Here is a 21,380-nt window from a genome sequence, read left to right on the forward strand (position 1 = left end):
CCATTTAAATCTTTATTACCCGACTACGGCAACGCAAAAGGAGGGTTATGATTTTGACCGGTATGTATGTGGGTATGTAAAGCTTGAACACGCCAAAACGTGGGCACACATTTTTGCTTATACATTTTGGAAAGGGTGGTTAAATTTTATTACTTTACTTAAATTAAAATCGCTATAGTATGAGGAATATATGATACCACAATAGTTGTCAATTGTATGATTCGTTTTCATGATAACGAGCTTTAAACAATAACGGAGCGAAATCACTTTGCACCAATAGAATTGGAAAAGTCGATTAGGCTAAAGAACCTTGTGAAAATGTTAATATATCGAGGATCGATTAGTTTTTGTGTTTTTGAAATGTTGCGGAGACGTCAATGAATGGAAAGACAACCAGAAAGCAGAATAACACGAGATACAAATGAGAAAAAAAAAGAAACTAGGAAAATACAGCGTTCTTACATAAAGACCGAAACCAAATTTTTCTTATGTTGCAAAAAACGTACAAATATCTCAAATTTATGTACAAAAAGAGAAGTCAAGTTAAATTAAGAGCTAGCAAGAGCTTATCTGCTCCCAAAATAGTGGTGCTAAATGAAATTTGTATGCAAAATGTAGGATATTAAAACGTTTGATCATTTTTAACGTATTTGAGCGTGTTAGGTGTTAGACGATGGTTCTATAGAAATACATACTTCAAGCAATACACAAAATAAAAAGTTTGACTTGTATGAGTTGCTAATACATTCCCGAAGATTGCAAGATAAAAATAATGCTAAGTATCCCCATTATTTATTGGTTGAGCCAGCTACTTGTGATTGCATCAAGCGACGCCGTTAATTGATTCGCATAAGGGACATTGACTATAGAAATGTATGCAAGAAACATTTGCGAAAATGACCTAAACCTATTTTAAAGAAGCCACAGCTCACAGTTACTATTTTGGTAGCATTCATCGTGTTGTCATTACACTATAACAGTGACGAAGGGGTATTAACATGATGGACATGCTGACAATGCCAAAAGGGTACTTTTGGCGGATGGTAATAAATGAAGGCGGATGGCAATGGACTGGGCCCATATCAATGAATATTTGAAAAAGACACTCGTTAAAGTTATATTATCAACTTATCCGCAAATAACTCTGGCTTGGACTACTTAAACATACAGTAATCATGTCGTGCAAAGTGCCTGTGTCCTGGTCATCACGAAGTCTGTGACATGTCAAATCCTGAGGCTGAAATGATAGTCTAGTATATTAGCATGATAAACTATAATATTTTCAATTATATTCAATATATATTTCGCTCCATTAGACCTTTATTTTCTATTTATTTGTAATTTTATGTGCCCACGTTTTGGCGTGTTCAAGCTTTATGTATGTATGTTCATCTGTTCCCTCATAACTTCTAAAGTACTTATTATAATTTCACAAACGATGTGTCATTCGAATCGTCTTAGTCGTCCGCTGGTTATAGGCTATATGGCGTCACAAAAAAATGAACACGGCGCCCTCTAGAGGTCATAAAGTCACGAACCAAAAAAATAAAATAAAGTAAGGATGACGTGTTATACATCATTTGAAAGAGCTCAATTAGCACATTCCAAATATATAAATATTGTTAGCTTTTGCACCCGGCTTTGCTTGGATGCGCCAGATAAAACATTAATTTATCGGTTAGGTAATTCGAACCATGAATCTACAAGCCCTCTGGATTCTATCCGCGTGTTACGCGACTACGGCGATACAAGAAGGTTTTTGCAAAAGTAATTTGTTTGGCCGCTATACATGCTGATTTTTTAATGTCCTGCAACATTTTATAACGTGAATAGGTATAGAAGTCCTAATCAGCCAAAATGTATGAAACAGTCAATTTTTTTTCAAAATACTTACGAGTTCCGAAGCCGGGCGCCTTCGGCGCCCTCGTAATAAAAGTGTCGGGCGTAGCCCGACGTACGCGTTTCAAAGCCAGGCGCCTTCGGCGCCCTCATACTAAAAGAGTCGGGCGTAGCCCGACGTACGCGTTCCGAAGCCGGGCGCCTTCGGCGCCCTCATACTGAAAGTGTCGGGCGTAGCCCGACGTACGCGTTCCGAAGCCGGGCGCCTTCGGCGCCCTCATACTAAAAGTGTCGGGCGTAGCCCGACGTACGCGTTCCAAAGCCGGGCGCCTTCGGCGCCCTCATACTGAAAGTGTCGGTACGCGTTCCGAAGCCGGGCGCCTAGGCGCCCTCATACTAAAAGTGTCGGGCGTAGCCCGACGTACGCGTTCCAAAGCCGGGCGCCTTCGGCGCCCTCATACTAAAAGAGTCGGGCGTAGCCCGACGTACGCGTTCCGAAGCCGGGCGCCTTCGGCGCCCTCATACTGAAAGAGTCGGGCGTAGCCTGACGTACGCGTTCCAAAGCCGGGCGCCTTCGGCGCCCTCATACTGAAAGTGTCGGGCGTAGCCCGACGTACGCGTTCCGAAGCCGGGCGCCTTCGGCGCCCTCATACTAAAAGTGTCGGGCGTAGCCCGACGTACGCGTTCCAAAGCCGGGCGCCTTCGGCGCCCTCATACTAAAAGAGTCGGGCGTAGCCCGACGTACGCGTTCCGAAGCCGGGCGCCTTCGGCGCCCTCATACTGAAAGTGTCGGGCGTAGCCCGACGTACGCGTTCCGAAGCCGGGCGCCTTCGGCGCCCTCGTACTAAAAGTGTCGGGCGTAGCCCGACGTACGCGTTTCAAAGCCGGGCGCCTTCGGCGCCCTCATACTAAAAGAGTCGGGCGTAGCCCGACGTACGCGTTCCGAAGCCGGGCGCCTTCGGCGCCCTCATACTGAAAGCGTCGGGCGTAGCCCGACGTACGCGTTCCGAAGCCGGGCGCCTTCGGCGCCCTCATACTAAAAGTGTCGGGCGTAGCCCGACGTACGCGTTCCAAAGCCGGGCGCCTTCGGCGCCCTCATACTAAAAGAGTCGGGCGTAGCCCGACGTACGCGTTCCGAAGCCGGGCGCCTTCGGCGCCCTCATACTGAAAGAGTCGGGCGTAGCCCGACGTACGCGTTCCAAAGCCGGGCGCCTTCGGCGCCCTCATACTAAAACAGTCGGGCGTAGCCCGACGTACGCGTTCCGAAGCCGAGCGCCTTCGGCGCCCTCATACTGAAAGTGTCGGGCGTAGCCCGACGTACGCGTTCCGAAGCCGGGCGCCTTCGGCGCCCTCATACTAAAAGTGTTGGGAATAGCTCGACGTACGCGTTCCGAAGCCGCCGTTCCCGCCGGCGGGCCGGGCGTTCGATATAGGCGGCGCTCTGTGCGCATTTCTGTACTCAGGACGCCCTCGCAAAAGTAATATAAAGTGACTTCAAAAAGTTAGTAACAAAATCATGACCCCAAAATTAATTAAATAAAAAATAAGTTCAAAAACTAAAACCCGACTACTGCAAATCGCGCTCTAAAAAGTATGAAACAAGATAGAATTCTTATCTGAAATTATCAAGCAAGAAATATTATGAATGTTACCATTTTTTATATAAAAAATACAACGTAATATAATTTACTAAATTTTTTATATATTTACAGAGATTCAGAGGATAGCCGTGGTCGTATGCCACATTACTTTTTTAAGTTTATAATCGTGGCATACGATCACGGCGATCCTCTGAATCTCTGTAAATATATAAAAATTTCAGATAAGAATTCTATCTTGTTTCATACTTTTTAGAGCGCGATTTGCAGTAGTCGGGTTTTAGTTTTTGAACTTATTTTTTTATTCTGTTTTTAGTATTTAGACTGGTCATATTTTTCATCAAAACGATTTCGACTGGCAAAGCATATTACTTTTTGGCAACCGGGTTTTTTAACCTAATTAGACCCCGCTGAATCCGAATTTGCCGGTTGCTCGATCGAAACCTTGACCGGAAGTGAGATATTTGACATTAAAGGTCCCTTTTTGTAGTTTTCCGTAAATAACTCTTAAACGGAGGCGCATAGCAAAAAATGTTCTATTACATAAGTAATCTGCATAAAATTGCCTACAAGAAAGATTCAGTACAATTTTTCGCTAGGATCAATATTCAAAGAGATATTAACGCGGGAAATTTAATTATAATCACTTCGAAGGTCCCTTTTTTTAGTTTTTCGTAAATAACTCATAAACGGCGGCCAATATCAAAAAATGTTGTTAAACGATAATAATCTACACAAAATTTTTAACAAAACAGATTCAGTACACTTTTCGCAGGGATCAATATTTAAAAAGATAATAAAAAGGGAAAGTTCTAGTATAATGAATTCTAAGTTTCCTTGTTTTTATTTATTCGTTAATCATTTGAAAAGTATGACTCATAGCAAAAAAAATCTTATACTTAAATAATAAACATAAAATTTCCTACAAGGAACATGTAGAACACTTTTCGCTAGGATCAATATTTAAAAAGACAAAGCAGCGGGTAAGTTAATTATAAATAATTTTAAAGTCCCTTTTTAGGGTTCCGTACCCAAAGGGTAAAACGGGACCCTATTACTAAGACTTCGCTGTCCGTCCGTCCGTCCGTCCGTCCGTCTGTCACCAGGCTGTATCTCACGAACCGTGATAGCTAGAGAGTTGAAATTTTCACAGATGATGTATTTCTGTTGCCGCTATAACAACAAATACTAAAAACAGAATAAAATAAAGATTTAAATGGGGCTCCCATACAACAAACGTGATTTTTGACCAAAGTTAAGCAACGTCGGGAGGGGTCAGTAATTGGATGGGTGACCGTTTTTTTTTGCTTTTTTTTTTTTTTTTGCATTATGGTACGGAACCCTTCGTGCGCGAGTCCGACTCGCACTTGCCCGGTTTTTAGTTATTTGTAAATAACTCGTAAACGATGTCCCATAGCAAAATAGGTTTTTAAGAATAAATTATCTACATAAAATTTCCTCCAAAAAACATCTTGAACACTTTTCTGTAGGATCAATATTTAAAGCGATATTAATGGAAGAAAGTTAATTACAATCAGTTCACAGGTCACGTTTTATTAGTTTTTCGTAAATAAGTCGTAAACGGTGGCCCTTTGCAAAATAATATTCTACATAAATATTAAACATAAAATTGTCCACAAAAAAGGTTCTGTACACTTTTTCGCTACGATCAATATTTAAAGAGGTATTAAAGAGGGTAAGTTCAATAATCAATAATAATTAATTTCCAAGTCCCTATTTTCAGGTTTTCGTAAATGACTCGAAAACGGATAAATGGGGGGGGGGGGGAATGGTCATTGTTTGGCTATGGGGGGGGGGGGGCTTTATCTCCGAAACTACTGGGTTTACCTATAGATGACAGGAAAACCTATTAGAAATATGCAGTCAAGCGCGAGTCGCACATTACTTAGTTTTTGAACCGACCCCTACGGGTTTTTTAATGGCAATTCACTCGCGTTTCACATATAAAAATACGTTGTTGAAATTTGGGTAGTGTACGGAACCCTTGCAACGCGAGTCCGACTCGCGCTTGGCCGGTTTTTTTCCTTTTGAGGTACGGAACCCTAAAAACTAAAAAGAAGTGACATGTGAATTGATCGTAATGAACTTTCTTTCTTTAATATCGTTTCAAATATTTATCCCAGAGAAAATTGTTCATTATGTTTTCATAGAAAATTTTATGCCGATTTTTTATTTACAAGAACATTAAGGACTTACTTTGCTATGAGCCTTATTTTACGAGTCATTTACGAAAACCTAAAAATGTGGACCTGGAAATTGATTATAATTAACTTACACCCTTTAATACCTCTTTAAATATTGAATGTAGCGAAAAAGTGTACAGAACCTTTTTTGTGGACAATTTTATGTTTAATATTTATGTAGAATATTATTTTGCAAAGGACCACCGTTTACGAGTTATTTACGAAAAACTAATAACAAGTGACCTGTGAACTGATTGTAATTAACTTTCTTCCATTAGTATCGCTTTAAATATTGATCCTAGAGAAAAGTGTTCGAAGTGTTTTTTGTAGGAAATTTTATGTAGATTTTTTATTCTTAAAAACCTATTTTGTTATGGGACACCGTTCACGAGTTATTTACAAATAACTAAAAAGGGACTTTAAAATTATTTATAATTAAATTACCCGCTGCTTTGTCTTTTTAAATATTGATCCTAGCGAAAAGTGTTCTACATGTCTCTTGTAGGAAATTTTATGTTTATTATTTAGGTATAAGACTTTTTTTGCTATGAGTCATACTTTTCAAATTATAAACGAATAAATAAAAACAAGGAAACTTAGAATTCATTATACTAGAACTTTCCCTCTTTATTATCTTTTTAAATATTGATCCCTGCGAAAAGTGTACTGAATCTGTTTTGTTAAAAATTTTGTGTAGATTATTATCGTTTAACAACATTTTTTGATATTGGCCGCCGTTTATGAGTTATTTACGAAAAACTAAAAAAAGGGACCTTCGAAGTGATTATAATTAAATTTCCCGTGTTAATATCTCTTTGAATATTGATCCTAACGAAAAATTGTACTGAATCTTTCTTGTAGGCAATTTTATGCAGATTACTTATGTAATAGAACATTTTTTGCTATGCGCCTCCGTTTAAGAGTTATTTACGAAAAACTAAAAAAAGGGACCTTTAATGTCAAATATCTCACTTCCGGTCAAGATTTCGATCGAGCAACCGGCAAATTCGGATTCTGCGGGGTCTAATTAGGATAAAAAACCCGGTTGCCAAAAAGTAATATGATTTGCCAGTCGAATCAAGAAGGAGAGCGATTTTGAATTTTTATGTCTAGTCTAATTTGTTGTTATAGCGGCAACAGAAATACATCATCTGTGAAAATTTCAACTGTCTAGCTATCACGGTTCGTGAGATACAGCCTGGTGACAGACGGACGGACGGACGGACGGACGGACAGCGAAGTCTTAGTAATAGGGTCCCGTTTTACCCTTTGGGTACGGAACCCTAAAAAGAGCTAAAAGGTTCGAGTCTTTTGGATCACTAAACTCAATACATTCTCAATACATCGTGCTGTGACTTAAACCGATAGCGACACATTGAAACTGCATTTTTATTATATTGTGAAGGTTATTCAAAATGCTCTTAAGTCCATCGAGCTTTCACGGAGCTTTCCTGCGAGAAGCTCAAGTGACCGTTGATTCTCAAAACAGCTTATTGCGCTTTCCGAAGGCGTAAAGTAGAATTTATACACCATGTGCCTTAGTACGCCGGCAAACTCTAAATTAAAACTACCTACGTACTTACTCCGGACGTGATGAATGTTGTTATGTTGTTATAGTACCAAATGAAATGTATACCAATGACAATGATTATTACTGAATTAAATGATATGATATGATATGATAATAACAACAATGTAATTCTAACGTTTTAAGTTAGCGCCTTACGTCAAGCACCTGTTGATTAACACTGAGTGATATCACAAATATCACAATCGATTGGTTACGACGTTTGCATACATTTCATGACAGACTTATAGTAGCGGGCCATCCATAAAATTTAATTCTTTCTGGCTTACCAAATTTTTTGACTTACTTCGCTGGCTCAGCGACCCGAAGTGGATCTTGGCCTCCGACAGTAGATTGCGCCATTCGTTCCTTTGCTGTGCGATCTGACGCCATTCAGCCGTAAATTTTTTGACAGCTGTGCATTTTTCCTACAACTTTTAAAGAATAGCGAAGCCAACCTTCGGCTTGCTTTTGAATATTTTTGACGCGCCGTCATTGCTGACTTGATAACTTGTAACTAATTATATAATATCTTGCAAACGAAGCTTTTTCGTTAAGTTAATTTCGTAAATGAATGACATTCGCCACCGCATTATGACGTTCTCATTAAAATGAGAAATTTCTTTAATAAATTAAAGAAATTGACAAATACAGAGGTGGCAATAACGACTGCAGTGGATATTCAAACGTGATCTTTAGTCAAAGAATGGTTTTCGTTTAATAAAAAATATCTGGGAGACCGAGCTTTGCTCGGAAAACATAAAAACCGGGCAAGTGCGAGTCGGACTCGCGCACGAAGGGTTCCGTACCATAATGCAAAAAAAAAAAACAAAATAAAACGGTCACCTATCAAAGTACTGACCACTCCCGACGTTGCTTAAGTTTGGTCAAAAATCACGTTTGTTGTATGGGAGCCCCATTTAAATCTTATTTTATTCTGTTTTTAGTATTTGTTGTTATAGCGGCAACAGAAATACATCATCTGTGAAAATTTCAACTGTCTATCACGGTTCGTGAGATACAGCCTGGTGACAGACGGACGGACGGACGGACAGCGAAGTCTTAGTAATAGGGTCCCGTTTTACCCTTTGGGTACGGAACCCTAAAAACTCAAAAATGCGCGTTTTCTCAATGTTAAGACCTAGCTAAATTGATTTATCGCCCCCGAAAACCCCCATATAGCAAATTTAGACCGCCATGCTTCTCTGTCCAAAACTGTTTCTGTCCAGTCGACGGCGCCGAGTTCGCTAAGGTCTTTCTGCACTTCGTCTCTCCAGCGGTACCTAGGGCATCCAGACGGCCTTCGGCCACTTGCCGGGAGAAAATCCTTTGAACTGAAACTGCTCATTGCGTGACCATGTAGGTTCCAGGGCATTTCTTGAAAATAAGCAGAAGGTCCGCGGGAGTCCGCTGGATGCGGGTGGCGCAAGACCGCTCATTGTGGCACTCTTTGAGGCCTATGTCCAGCAGTGGACGTCCTCTGGCTGATATGATGATGATGAAGCAGAAGATAAGACGAAATAAACACTAAAATTTAAAATAATATCATCTACAACACTGACGATGGTTTTAGGAAAGGTAATTTAAATTATTTTTCTTAAAACTGTACTGGTGTTAGTTTTCTTTATTTTACCAGCCTCTGTTTAAACCTCGGTTCAGTTTCGTGAAGCTTGGCCGCGAGTCTCATTCGAGACGCTATTTCAATATTATTTTAAATTATAATGACTCCACTAGCTTCTTTGTTGGTCTGCAAGTGGACCGTACGACGTTCATTGTTTTTTGTAAATCTTCTTTTAAATTAACTATCTTTCAGTGGGAATGGGAGCAGATTGAAATCAGTCTGATTGTGAGTCGGATCGAGATTAAACGTTTTGAGATTTAAATTTAGCCTATTTCGCCATTTATCTGTCTGATCGAAACATGCAAACATGTGTGAAGTAGATTGTAGAAATTGGTCTCAGCTTAGTTATCACTGTTTACATAGTGGGATTTTGGTATTGGCTGATCCACTTTTTAAAGCACACTTAAAGAAAAAAAACCGGGCAAGTGCAAGTCGGACTCGCGCACGAAGGGTTCCGTACCATAATGCAAAAAAAAAACGGAAAAAAATGCGAAAAAAAAACGGTCACCCATCCAAGTACTGACCACGCCCGACGTTGCTTAACTTTGGTCAAAAATCACGTTTGTTGTATGGGAGCCCCACTTAAAACTTTATTTTATTCTGTTTCTAGTATTTGTTGTTATAGCAGCAACAGAAATACATCATCTGTGAAAATTTCAACTGTTCGGTTCGTGAGATACAGCCTGGTGACAGACGGACGGACGGACGAACGGACAGCGAAGTCTTAGTAATAGGGTCCCGTTTTACCCTTTGGGTACGGAACCCTAAAAAGGACAAAGTGTGAAATGTCATTACAACCAGTTTTTTTTATGTGGCCTGATAATTATAAATATTTTGTTTAGTAAGTATTACGAATTTACTCGAACCCAACGACGTTTATATAACTCACGTATTGTATTAAACAATCTAAATTATATAAAACATACGCTTAACTGCTATAGAAGTTTCACCTTCTCGTAAATCGCGTTAAACGATGCTACAAAATAATTGGCATACCTCGCCGTGTCGCTACCATAGTAAATGGAAAGAGTAGCATCTTCTAAGTCAGGGGTCTCCAAACTTTTTTACCTGAGGGCCATATTGTCCTTCAGAAACTTTCGCGAGGGCCACCGTAGGTTTTTGCGCCGGGCGAGGGTGTCTGGTTGCTGCTGTTACGAACAGTTCGACTCTCAATGAATGCTGAACCCCTGGAGCCTGGCTCCCGCGGGCCGGACAGTGGGCACTCGCTTTGGGTGTCGGCGGGCCGGATTGGAACGCGTCGCGGGCCGAATTTGGCCCGCGGGCCGGGGTTTGGGGACCCTAGTTCTAAGTCCATATCAATGATAATAAACTATTCTCTTATCACTACTGATATCATCAAACATTTGTTTTGAATTTTTGTACTACATAAAATACAAGGAAAAAACAATAATCCAACATGTTTTTGCGCTCTTCATATCTTAAATTCAGCAAAAACTCATAAAAAAGAGTTGGGGCTCATTCCGACGTCATTATTTCATCTTTACGAAGTGGAAGTTAAGAGACATTTTTGTCTGCTATTTAAATAGAATAAATAGATAGTAACTGAATTCAGGGTAAACTGAATAATCAAATCTGAACAAAAAAAAGCGGCCAAGTGAGAGTCGGACTCGCCCATGAAGGGTTCCGTAACAGCAAGTAACATAATAAAATTGCGGTTTACGATTTATGACGTATTAAAAAAAAACTACTTACTAGATCTCGTTCAAACCAATTTTCGGTGGAAGTTTGCATGGTAATTGTACATCGTATATTTTTTTTAGTTTTATCGTTCTCTTATTTTAGAAGTTACAAATTTTACCACTTTGGAAGTGTCTCTCGCGCAAACTATTCAGTTTAGAAAAAAATGGCATTAGAAACCTCAATATCATTTTTAAAGACCTATCCATAGATACCCCACACGTATGGGTTTAATGAAAAAAAATTGGCTACGGAACCTTATACAGGGTGTCCCAGAATTCGACGTCAAGCCGTAAACGGATGATAGACCAAGTCATAACAGTTATCATAAAAATACAAAAAAAAAATCCAACTCATGTTCTTTAAAAATTATGGTCACTTTAAAAATTCACTAAAAAATCCACACCCTGTAATGGTTCTTTAACTCTTGTTACTACAAATTCCATAATTTATTCTAATTTTTTTTATTATTGTGTAATCTTAAATAATTACAGGGTGTGGATTTTTTAGTGAATTTTTAAAGTGACCATAATTTTTAAAGAACATGAGTTGGATTTTTTTTGTATTTTTATGATAACTGTTATGACTTGGTCTATCATCCGTTTACGGCTTGACGTCGAATTCTGGGACACCCTGTATACGACATTACACATCACATACCTACGAATCTTGTTGTGTACATTTATAGAAAAATGTATTACTCGTTTTACTCTGCTTAGCCGCTTTGTCACCTTTAAGTGCTTTGAGTAGGGAATTTATTACGTGTAAAGAAATAATCTTCATATAAATCTCCTACTGTTATCGTTGGGAGCATTTACCCTGTTGTTTATGGCTTGTTAAACAATATTAACATTTGTATGTAGTCATGTAAAAAACCGGGCAAGTGCGAGTCGGACTCGCGCACGAAGGGTTCGGTACCATAATGCAAAAAAAGGCAAAAAAAAACGCTCACCCATCCAAGTACTGACCCCGCCCGACGTTGCTTAACTTCGTTCAAAAATCACGTTTGTTGTATGGGAGCCCCACTTAAATCTTTATTTTATTCTGTTTTTAGTATTTGTTGTCATAGCGGCAACAGAAATACATCATCTGTGAAAATTTCAACTGTCTAGCTATCACGGTTCGTGAGATACAGCCTGGTGACAGACGGACGGACGGACAGCGGAGTCTTAGTAATATGGTCCCGTTTTACCCTTTGGGGACGCAACCCTAAAAAGGAGTTATTGTTTTAATATAACGATTTCTGTAGCCTTTATTGAAAACTACTGACTGACCGGGAATGTTTATGAACAGAAACGGAACCGCCTCATGCCTGGGCCGCGAAGTGCACCGTGACCCGCGCCACCTAGCGGACGCACTTAAAAAAAGAATTTGTTTACTCGGTAAATATTCGGCAGTTCGAACCGAACTATTCGGCCGAATACGAACATTGAAAAATATGCCGAATACCGAGTATTCGGCCCATCTCTACTTTACACTAGTTTGAGAACGTTCACTCGCGCCCAATGAGAATAAATACACCACGGGCCGTAATCGATTACGATAATAATAACTTGTCTAGACAGACAACATGGCGCGCTATGTTGACGTTTGTATACCGGGTGTGGCCCGTAACATGACCAAATAATTAAAACATAGATTGTACTCCTCAAACGGTGACACATTAGTTTAACAACTTTTAAGTATTATGAAGTATCTAGACTCCCTATTTTTCATACAAAAGAAATATTATCTTCAATGGACGCCATCGCCACGCCATTATCATTGTGATTGACGTTGCTTGTCACTCCTTAAACATAACAAAATTCGCAATAGGTACATTGCGTCTTAGAATAAATTTTAAAATGTATTAAAAATCAAACCACAAGTTATTTTTAAAAGTCGCCGAACAAATGTTGGTCAGTAAGAGGAGTACAAGCCTACAGTTAAATTTTTTGCTCATATTACAGGCCACACCCGGTATATTTTCAGCATTTGTTGCAAGCACGCTAAATGCAATAAAAAATATTTAGGAATTTATTTATTTATTTATAAACTACATATGTACTTAATTAAGTCCGACTCGCGCTTGACTGCACATTTATAATAGGTTTTTCCGTGTGGTAAAGAAGTATCATGTGTATTTTTTTCAAAATTTTAAACCCTGTAGTTTCTGAGATAAAGGGGGGGGGGGGTGAATGGTCGGACGGACAGACAGACAGACAGACAGACGAACGAGTGATCCAATAAGGGTTCCGTTTTTTTTCCTTTTGAGGTACGGAACCCTAAAAAGTTAACAGATTTACAGAGTTACTTTCGCATATACCGGGTGTGGCCTGTAATATGAGCAAAAAATTTAACTGTAGGCTGTATTGCTCATACTGATCAACATTTGTTCAGCGACTTTTAAAAATAACTTGTAGTTTGTAAATAAGTTATTCAAAGACGCAATTAGACGTTTAAGGCTTGACAAGCAACGTGAATCACAATGATATGGCGTGGCGATGGCGTCCATTGAAGATAATATTTATTTTGTATGAAAAATAGGGAGTCTAAATACTTAATAATTTTTAAAAGTGTTTGAACTAATGTGTCACCGTTTGAGGAGTACAATTTATGTTTTATGTAGGTAATACTAGGGAGTTAAGATTTTAAGAGCAGGTGTTCCAAATCCGAATATGTGTTAATTTGTCCATTCGACTGTCATCTGTGAGCACAAAGGTGTTCAGTGGAGATAAGAGAATTATTTTGCATAATAGTTCGCCCGGCTCTCGGCCTATAACAATATCCGATAATGCTAACTTCCATGTGAAACAATAATAGATGGACAGTCGCCATCAGCTTTATCGGAGCGGCCAAGGTGTTCACAATATCTGAACGAACACTCTAACGCCTTGACAATAGAGGCATGCTCAGATATTTGTGAGCACCTTGGCCGCTCCGATATATATGATGGCGACTGGACCTGTCCGTGTAAGAACGAGTTGAGAGATATTTGGCTAGTGCAGGAGACAGCAGGGAGGATATATGTTCACAGAGAGAGGCCATGGTTGAGCGAATGAACTTGACCCTTAGTCTCGTTTCCCAGTGGGGTGATGACAATCTGGTCACGTTCAATGCCTCCAAAACGCAGACGTGTCTATTTTCCGCAAAACGGAGTCCATTCGACTTGACTCCTTCTTTCCGGGGTGCATCTGTACCTATTGCCGACAGCCTGGAACTCCTCGGCATGGAGCTGAGTTCGGTCCTCAGCTTCGGCAGCTTCATTGAATCTAAAGCACAAACTGCGGCCAGAAAGCTGCGCGTCCTAAATAAGGTGAAGCGATACTTCACACCTGGACAGCTTCTAACACTTTACAAAGCTCAAGTCCGGTCGTGTATGGAGTATTGCAGCCACCTGTGGGATGGCTCAGCTAAATACCAACTCGCCGCTTTGGACTCAGTGGAGCGGAGAGCCAGGAGGATGATTGGCGACAAGAAGCTAACGGCTAAGCTTCAGTCTTTGGCCCATCGGCGGAAAGTCGCCAGCCTGTCGGTATTCTACAGGTTGCACTTCGGGGAGTGTGCCCAAGAGCTACACGAGCTTTTTCCACCGTCCCCATTCTACCATCGGACTTTTACACGCACGGCTGGTCTCCATCCTTACTTGGTAGATATTCCACCAATTCGCACGAAGCGCTTTGCTTCCACTTTCCTTATGCGCACTGCCAAGGAATGGAATTCCTTGCCGGCGTCTATATTTCCGTGTTCTTATAACCCGGCAACCTTCAAATCAAGAGTGAACAGGCACCTTCTGGGCGAGCTCGCTACATCGTAGGCCACGTCTACGCCTCGGCTAGTCTGTGGCCATGAGTAAGCCCATTCATAATAAAAAAAAAACGAAAACGAACAAAGGGATTCTTATTATACGAATATTTAGAATTTAGAGCATTTAGTAACTGGCTACCCCAAACCAAATATGAATTTTATTCACCTATAAATCGAATTAATTTTAGTATAAGGTGGCCAGTTATTGAAAGCTGGCCAGTTATTGAACCTTATACTAAAATGAATTCCGTATATAAGTGAATAGAATTCATTCTTAGTTTAGGCCGGCCAGTTACTAAAAGTGGCCAGTTACTGGCGAATTACCCTACTTGTTAAATTTATTTTCACTTAACTGTGTACCATTAACGGCCGGTTAGCAATCGTCACAAAACTGACGGTCAATGTCAAAATTTGTCAGGAATGTGACGGTTACACGTTACTGAATCATGACTTAAGTCGCGCTTTAAACTACAAGTTTAAATGAAAATGACTATTTACAACTTTCTTTCATCCATAGATAGATTTAGATCTTTAGAGACTTTAGATCTTTCCTATGCTATAAAAACGTAATCACCCCTTAAAATAGCGCAGTTTAAACATTAACTCAAGAAAAAGCTCGCTTGAAGTAGAAGATTAATTAGGTATTTACTGGACCAGTCGGGAGATAAATCTTGCAGTAGTTGCAGCGAGTTGCCAGGTGGGGAAAAATCGGGCAAGCGCGAGTCGGGCTTTAGCGTTGGTTCCGTAGTTTTATTGAATTAACCAATTCGAACGTACACTGACATCAAAATCTTGCGTCTTGCTCACCCGTCGACAAGTACGACTAGTATGAGCGAAATGCACGATAACTAAGCAAATGACATTATTTTGATGTCAGTGTACGTCCAAATTGACCTGTAAGGTGGATTTGTTGGCGTTTAGGTCACAATTCAGTGAGATTCGCTTCTCCCCGCTTACGCGTTGTTCGCATTGCGTCAATAGCTCGGTTTCGATGTTTTTTTTTTCTTAGCCTATTTGAGTGTCCCACTGCTGGGCAAAGGCCTCTCTCCTGGTTCTCCATAACTCCCGATTTTGCGCCGGTATGTTACATTATCTAATTTTTTTTTAAATTATGAATGGGCTTACTCATGGCCACAGACTAGCCGAGGCGTAGACGTGGCCTACGATGGAGCGAACTCGCCCAAATCTAAAATCAATTGGAATCTGAATCAGATATATTACCTCACCTGTACAGCTTGGCATATTTAAAGTAATTCTTAAGAAAACTAACACTAAAAAGTCTGTAAAGGTGTACTGCCATCTCGCCGAAATATTTTTCGCCTAATTTCACTTCCCAACCAACTTATTGCAGTACTTTTAGTTGGCAAACCAATGCTTAGCATATTATTATTTAGCATAATTTTTATTTGACTACAATTTTATTTAGCAGATGTTCATTTTACCACGATTTATTTAGAAAAATAGTCACTAAGCAAATGTTTTATTATACCTAACTATTTATTGTTACATAACGTTTGCCAAAATTGAAACTTCGCATACTTTTTATTTGATCACAATTTTATTTAGTAGATGTTCATTTTACCAAAATTCATTAAGACAAATAGTCACTGAGCAAATGTTTCAACTTAGCTAACTCTTAATTGTCAAAAAACGTTTGCTTTATTTATACTTACTTTTCATAATATATTTTGATGGCTATTTGACCTGTTGGTGGCTTTTTTTTTAACAAACGTATCTACATATTTCCATGGACGGGTGCCACTACGCTAATAGATTTGATGACTGTACCAACATGTTTTAGGTTAAATGACTGCAATCCCCAAGAAAACGAACTGTTGCCAGAAAAGTGGGTTAGGTTAGGTTAGAACTGCGACCCCACGAAAACAAACTGTTGCCTCAAAGGTGGGTTAGGTTAGAACTGCGATCCCCGAGAAAACGAACTGTTGCCAGAAAAGTGGGTTAGGTTACGTTAGAACTGCGATCCTACGAAAACAAACTGTTGCCAGAAAAGTGGGTTAGGTTAGGTTAGAACTGCGACCCCACGAAAACAAACTGTTACCTGAAAGGTGGGTTAGGTTAGGTAAGAACTGCGACCCCCGAGAAAACGAACTGTTGCCAGAAAAGTGGGTTAGGTTAGGTTAGAACTGCGACCCCACGAAAACAAACTGTTGCCTGAAAGGTGGGTTAGGTTAGAACTGCGACCCTCAAGAAAACGAACTGTTGCCAGAAAAGTGGGTTAGGTTAGGTTAGAACTGCAACCCCGAAGAAAACGAACTGTTGCCAGAAAAGTGGCTTAGGTTAGAACTGCGTCCCCACGAAAACAAACTGTTGCCTGAAAGGTGGGTTAGGTTAGATTAGAACTGCGACCCCCAAGAAAACGAACTGTTGGCAGAAAAGTGGGTTAGGTTAGGTTAGAACTGCGACCCTACGAAAACAAACTGTTGCCTGAAAGGTGGGTTAGGTTAGGTTAGAACTGCCACCCCCAAGAAAACGAACTGTTGCCAGAAAAGTGGGTTAGGTTAGATTAGAACTGCAACCCCCAAGAAAACGAACTGTTGCCAGAAAAGTGAGTTAGGTTAGGTTAGAACAGCAACCCCCAAGAAAACGAGCTGTTGCCAGAAAAGTGGGTTAGGTTAGGTCAGAACTGCGACCCCACGAAAACAAACTGTTGCCTGAAAGGTGGGTTAGGTTAGGTTAGAACTGCGACCCCCAAGAAAACGAACTGTTGCCAGAAAAGTGGGTTAGGTTAGGTAAGAATTGCGACCCCACGAAAACAAACTGTTGCCAGAAATGTAGTAAACAAAATTACTACCTCCATCATTGAACTGCACATCTCGAAAAAACTACCTACGTAACGAAATAAAATGCTACTGTAATTTGTACCATGAGTAATTGATTACTATATTATTACGGTATTTAGTAGTATGCATCACAATATTAGGCGAAAAATAATTTATGCCTATCAATACATTCGACATAACAATAAAAGACATTTTGAAACATTACAACAATTACATAATATTTATATGTACCTAGTTTCATTTATTACAATGCAGCTTAAAATTTCACCACAATTACGGAACCCTAACCTCCGCTCGGCGCCGGGCCGTGTCCGAGCCGGATTATCCGGCGATCCGGCGAACGGATTAAGGCTTCACAGGTTTAACATGTTCGCGATCCCTATTAAAAGGTGGGCAATTTGCCTGACCCCCGCTTTCGGGCGATTTTGTTTATTTATCGGACACTTTTGTTATACGCCGATTATTTGAGTGCTTTAGGTGGTCAAGTCAACGGCTTACTAGTTAATTTTTAAGGAAGATTCCGCTTTTGTTAAAATAGATCACAGAAAACAACCCCCCAGATGAAACATATTGCAAGCACCCTAGGTTGGCCCGATAATACGTTAAAAAACATTTTTTTTATATTGCATATTGTTGATAATTTTCACAAAAGTGAGCATTTATGTATCAAAGCTAAAGTACGGCTACCATCAGTTTGGCATTGACGTAAATGCTATCGTGAACGTAATTTACTTTCTATGCATCTCGCTCGTACTGACATATTAGTGCGAAAGAGATATATAGAAAGTAAATTACGTTCACGATAGCGTTTATGTCAATGCCAAACTGATGGTAGCCGTACAGGAGGATATTTTGAAAATTTCTTTAGGTAAGTTATTGTAATTTTAGTTTTGATGCCATTTTGTAAAAATAAATATAAAAAAAAAATTAACGTATTTTCAGGCCATTTTGTATATAGCAATTGGCAGTTTTTAACACCATTAAACCATATTTTCAAACGTACAAGAAGCTGTCTTATCGTGTGTACAGTCAGCCAAGAAAGTGGTCTACCACTTTTCGACTCTGTAATCTGATTGAAAAGTGGTAAACCACTTTCTTGGCTGACCGTACATATGACATAGCAACTAATACTACAATTTGCAACAGCAGAACACGGCCACAGAGGCCACCGAAGCACAACTTCGGTATCATCGGTAAACAGTCAATGGCAAATACAAATACAAAATGGCGGGCACATATGCTCCACTCGCACAAGTTTGAGGGGAAACGAGGGAAAGTTGTTGGCGCGGTGAGTCAATGAAGAGTTATTTTAGCATTGGAAAAACGCGTTTGAAGTGGGGTCTTTAGTTGTATCGATACATTTAGCCGTAGTCACAAGCATAGTGTCGCTTTTTTGTATTTTAATTGAATGTAATAATAGTATATATTGTGCAACGTGGGTATAGTAAGTGGAATATTGTACGGCAGCCGTAGGCTGGAGTGAGTTAAATACTCGAGTAACAATATTCTTACACCCGGAGTTGCACACAATGTTTTTCATTACACTTGCGAAGAAAAAACTAAATTTTAAGCGAAATTATTCTTAAATACGGTGACATTTCAAACATTCGTCCGCCATATTGAAATTTTTTGGCAGCGTTGGCATCGATGGCACAGACCCATCGACATTCAGCCACAATTGAAAATTGTGTAAAAATATTTTAAACGGCTAATAAATTGCCGGGAGGCCTTTGCCCAGCAGTGGGACACAATATAGGCTATAAAAAAAAATTAATCAGCAGAGAGGAGTCCCACCTATCCAACAACGCTATCGTGATACTGTTAGCGCCGTCCCGCCAGCGGCTATGTAAAGAACCCTGGCCCTGGCTAAGTTCTTTGCCCTCCTGTTTATCATTAGCGATATCGCTTTGCTGTCAGTTCTATCGAAGTCCCGATTAATTCCCTTTGTAGTTCCGTTTGTGTTCCGACAGTTCCAAGTTGGGTTATAATTGGACATCAAACGGCTGATACTAATTAGTGACTATGGTAACGGAGATTGGAGTAAACGATGGCGATGTTCATATTGATTTTAGGATTAGTTTAAACATTAAAGTCAATATGGAGAAGATCGCCTATTCGCTAGGTGCTCGATTGGTGCTGCTCTCGGCTTGTCTACATTAAATTTTATGGAGTAAAATCAGTTCCAACGCTTACCGCTAACATTAATGTCTGACATTCCATAAGATTACGTGTATATGTGACAATCAGCGCCATCTCCCTCCACCGACTACGCACCTTGCCAATAAAGGAAGACTGTCTAGGGGCCCGATTCGGATTTTGAAAGAGACATCTATTAGATATCTTTTAGACATCACCAAGATACGATAACGATGTTTTAAGATCTAACCTGTCAAATTTGACATTTGCGCGATTCTGGAGATACTCTTGAACGATTTCCACAGGATATGACTTAGAGATCCAATTCACATCTAATAGATATCTTACTCTATCTAACGTAAAAGTGACATTGGTTGCCCGAATTGCCCTGCAAAAGAGAACTAGTTGATATCTAAAATATAACGTATCTAGAATGGATCTAGTACGTGTCGTCTCTTGTGAATATATTGAAGTTCGAATACGGCAGTAGGGAAAGCACGCGAGGTGCTTTTGGTTACTTTTTCACCCAACTTTGAACTCGTTTGAAGTTTTTACTATATGTATAATTTGATCTGTGGTCTCCTCCTCTATCATTCTTTTAATCCCTACTGCGACAGCGACATTGTGTATTTTAACTTTTTAATATTGTTATAAAAACTATTTTCAGAAGGGTAAGAGTAAATTTGCTCTCGAACCTTGGAACTGCTGGCTGGTAGTGTAAAGATTAACCGGTTAGCTCTCAAGATTGCTTTTTAACTTCGAAGCGATCTGTCACTCACACACCACGCCACTACTAGGAGCCAGTGTCGAAAAATTCGACAACGATGCAATAAGACTTCTTCTTTGTCGTATCCTCATGGCTGAGGGACGTGACGAATGTGGACACTTTTCACCAGCACTCTCCAAGCCGCTCTGTCCACTCTGTCTGTCTGTCTGTCCGCTCTGTCTGCAATAGGACTATCCACTGAAAAGTTTAAAGTTATTTCTCTAATTACGATATTATTGTGATCCCGGAGAAAGATTGATTATACATAGTAGATGGCATCTTCCAGTTGTGCGAGTTTTTTCGTACTTGGTATTTTTTTATCGAAAAAGCTCGAAACGTTTTTAACACATTACTATTAAAACTTACCGGGTTTAACATATTAACTCACATTTATAGATGGGTCTATCGCGAATTTATTTTATTACCTTTATTTACCGGGTTTAATTTACTGACTGTTATCAGCTGTTTTGCGAGAAACTTACTAATAATTTTAAACGACCTTCACCGTACTTGGTTTCTTAGCGTCGGTTCTCGGACTATAACGAACGATCTATCGTGCTAAGTTATTTTAAGTTGCCGGCTGGCATATTAACTTCGCTATGATGTATCTAATCAGCTGGCTTGTAACTTACTAACAATTTTAATCGACATAAAGCGTCTAGTGGTTTCGTAGCCTCGGCTCTCTGACTATAAGTACCGATCTATCGTTCTAAGTTATTTTAAGTTGCCGTCTCGTATATTAAGTTCCGGTTTGATGTATCGGTTTCTCGGGTAAGTTAGTAATAATTTAGCCGATACATTAACGGAGTTGATGAAGAAATTTCCATTTTAAAATGTAGTTTGAAGCGCTAACTAAGCGATAACTTTTCCCGAAGTATCTATTTCAGAACCTCTAGTGTAAATTTCATTCGATAGCGTGACGAGCGTTCGCGTTTGCGTTATGTCTATTTTTGTATGGGATTTTGAACAGCGCACCAAGCGGGACGTTTTGGAAACTCAAAATTCCATACAAAATGACACTTAACGCAAACGCGTACATCAAGTCGCTCTATTGAATGAATTTTACACTAGGGGTGCAGCTATTCAGCTAGCCATACAAAAAATACAATATTTTACATATCTAGTAGTTAAAGTTGAAGAATCAGAATCAGAATCAAGTATTTTATTCGTGATAAACTTAAAACTCAAATTACATGCAAGATAACTAAGGAATGCAAATCGGTTATTTTTTGTATGGAAATAACCGCGGTTTCGGTTAAAAACCGATTATTTCCATACAAAAAATAACCGATTTGCATTCCCTAAAGATAACTAATAACTACAAATATTCATAAAATTGGTAAGCGTTAAAGTTTACCACGAAA

The 21,380-nt window shown here is 39.7% G+C and overlaps 1 protein-coding gene and 1 long non-coding RNA gene across 4 annotated transcripts in view; one reads left to right on the top strand and one right to left on the bottom strand.

Moving 5' to 3' along the window:
• LOC134675947 (uncharacterized) overlaps positions 1 to 10,587 on the bottom strand; it is a 205,412-nt gene extending 194,825 nt beyond the window's left edge. The window contains exon 1 of the long non-coding RNA XR_010099820.1: positions 10,511 to 10,587. This is a non-coding gene — a long non-coding RNA (uncharacterized LOC134675947). The remainder of the gene's footprint in view (positions 1 to 10,510) is intronic.
• The window catches only part of LOC134675876 (heterogeneous nuclear ribonucleoprotein L), a 678,145-nt gene that overhangs the window by 500,313 nt on the left and 156,452 nt on the right, over positions 1 to 21,380 (top strand). The window lies entirely within an intron of this gene.

Source organism: Cydia fagiglandana, chromosome 23 (assembly GCF_963556715.1).
Source record: "Cydia fagiglandana chromosome 23, ilCydFagi1.1, whole genome shotgun sequence".
Lineage (NCBI taxonomy): Eukaryota > Metazoa > Arthropoda > Insecta > Lepidoptera > Tortricidae > Cydia > Cydia fagiglandana.